This window comes from Phoenix dactylifera, unplaced genomic scaffold (assembly GCF_009389715.1).
Source record: "Phoenix dactylifera cultivar Barhee BC4 unplaced genomic scaffold, palm_55x_up_171113_PBpolish2nd_filt_p 001618F, whole genome shotgun sequence".
In the NCBI taxonomy this organism is placed as follows: domain Eukaryota; kingdom Viridiplantae; phylum Streptophyta; class Magnoliopsida; order Arecales; family Arecaceae; genus Phoenix; species Phoenix dactylifera.
In genome coordinates, this window is record NW_024068923.1 from 74,141 (window position 1) to 76,893 (window position 2,753).

A 2,753-nucleotide genomic window follows, 5' to 3' on the forward strand; every position below is an offset into this window, starting at 1 on the left:
TAGGTGTGACTGACAAATTATTACCATTGGTTCCATTAGGACACCAATCAATTAAGCTATCATTGAATAGGTCGTTAATTGCTTTAGCTAACAAATAATCTTCTGCGATGGTTTCAACCCAATCAACCTCCTTACTCTCTTCGGAATCATTGGGTTGTTTGCACACATTAAAAATGTTCAGTTCTAAGGTCATATTACCGAAAGAAAGCTTCATGACGCCATTCCTACAATTAATCAATGCATTAGAAGTTGCAAGGAACGGACGTCCTAAAATGACCGGAATCTGAGACTGTGAGTTCGAAGCCGGATGTGTGTCCAATACAATAAAATCGACAGAAAAGTAGAACTTGTCTACTTGGACTAATACATCCTCGATAATCCCCCTTGGAATTTTAACTGACCTGTCAGCTAATTGCAAAGTGACGGAGGTTGGCTTCAACTCACCTAAACCAAGTTGCTCATATACAGAATATGGCAATAAATTCACACTCGCCCCTAAATCTAACAATGCTCGCTCTATCCTAAAGTCACCTATGATGCATGAGATGGTTGGGCAACCTGGATCTTTATATTTAGGGAGAATGTTGTGCTGCAAAATAGCACTCACATTTTCAGTTAAAAATGCCTTCTTCTTAACATTTAATCGGCGTTTGACAGTACACAAGTCCTTCAAAAATTTGGCATATGAGGGTACTTGTTTGATTGCATCAAGAAGAGGTATGTTGATCTTTACTTGTTTAAAAAGTTCAAGAATTTCAAAATTAGGTTCGAGCTTTTGCAACGGCTTTACGAAAAGGTGGAGGAAAAGGACATTTAACTTTCTCGGTAGAAGTTGGGACCTCAACTTCTTCTTTGTTCCTTTCATCGACTTTGGGAGCATCAGCATTAGAAGTGACCTGCGGTCTCAAAGGGACGGTTTGATCAATGACTTTCCCATTACGCAAAGTCATGATGCTCTTTGCATGTTCTGTATGCGAACTAGAAGGAGCCGTATTATTACTACCGTGCACTTGTGGGTTAGGTTGGGGTTGAGCTGGAAGCTTACCCTTCTCTTGGGTACTTAGGACGGTAGTCAACATTGACAATTGGTTCCTTATGTCTTCAAAATTTCGAGTATTTTGAGCATTGATATTAGCTTTGACCTTGTAGAAAAGTTTGTATGGATTGCAAGGTATCCTCGATATTTGGCTTTTGAGAAGGTGATGGTGCATAAGTAGGATGTGCAGGTGGAGGAGCTGAATGTTGTGACTGTTGAGGATGATCGTTTCTCCACCTAAAGTTTGGATGATTCTTCCAACCAGGGTTATAGGTATTCGAGTATGGATCATTATAAGGCTTTTGGTAGGAGTTCATAGCATTTGCTTGATCGTGCAAGACTTCTTTGAATGCCGGTATGGTGGGACAATCAGTAGTAGTATGACCCGACATATCGCAGATACCACAACACTCGTTTCTAAGCTCTATAGTCTTGACAGGCTCAACCTTCCTAAGCTCAATTTCTTCTACCTTCCTAGTGAGGACTGCCATTTTAGCGTGAAGATCATCCTCAGTTTTGAGGTTGTAAAGGCCTCCATGTACAGAGCTAGTAGGCTTAGGCAAAGACTTGTTGCTTCTATCCCCGTTATCCCAAAGTTGGGCAGTCTCAGCAAGGGAATCCAAATACTCCCATGCCTCATCAGGTTGTTTTTCTAAAAATCTACCATTGCACATGGTCTCTACAAATTGTTTCAACTGTGGAGATAAACCTTCATAAAAGAAGCTAATGGTTCTCCAAGTTTCGAATCCGTGATGAGGGCATAAGAGAAGAAGGTCTTTAAATCTTTTCCAACATTCATAAAATGTTTCATTATCTTTTTGTTGGAAATTGCTGATATGTCTTTTCAAAAAGTTAGTCCTTTGTGTGGGGAAGAACTTCTTTAAAAATTCTCTCTGCATATCTTGCCAATTTCTTATTGATCTAGGTCGCAAAGAGTTTAGCCATGTTTTGGCCTTATCCTTTAGAGAGAAAGAAAACAATGTCAGCTTGAGGACATCCTCGGTGACGTTTGGCACTCTAAATGTAATGCTCAATTCTTCAAAATCCTTTAAATGAAGATACGGACTCTTGGACTCTAACCCGTGGAACTTAGGCAGCAATTGAATTACCTCGGGTTTGATGTCAAAATGTCCTACATTATCAGGAAAAATTATGCATGAAGGCTGACTAGTCCTAGCCGGTTGTAGGTATTGTCTTAGAGTCATAACATGGGGTTCTCGTTCTCGATTGTGGTGACTCCCCGCATCTTCATTTAAATCAGCCATCTCACAAGGTGTGAGATACTGCGAAGGAATTTCAGGGGTATGTCCTAAGGGATGATCTAAAGTTGTACGACTTAATCGACCGGTGTCGTCCCTATTCCACTTTAGCATGCAAAATATTTCTCTCTTTTTTTTTCTTTTTCTTTTTTTAAAAAAATAAAAGAAAATAAAAAATAAATATAAGTACCAACTAAAGTTACCCTAAAACGATATCCTAAAACAAAAATTTTATTCACAATCAAACATGCAACAAAATATTACACCTCAATTTCTAATGTTTTTCTTAAATTTCTAGACAGCTCCTAACTAGTTTGAAGAGGAGACCTAAGCCTCCAATCCGGTCTAATGAACCGAGTTGACCAGGTAAGCTCCCAGGTAAGTGGAGGGGTCACGATGCGTTCGCAAAGGTCCCACTTAAAACCCACTTGTCTCGAACAGATGAACTGTCTCCCTTA

At 39.6% G+C, this 2,753-nt stretch overlaps 1 non-coding gene across 1 annotated transcript; it reads left to right on the plus strand.

Annotated features, from left to right (window-relative positions):
* The first annotated feature begins 1,780 nt into the window (after nt 1-1,780).
* Nucleotides 1,781-1,889, plus strand: LOC120108890. Its single transcript, XR_005510029.1, has one exon. It is a non-coding gene; the product is annotated as a small nucleolar RNA R71 (small nucleolar RNA).
* The last annotated feature ends 864 nt before the right edge of the window (nt 1,890-2,753 follow it).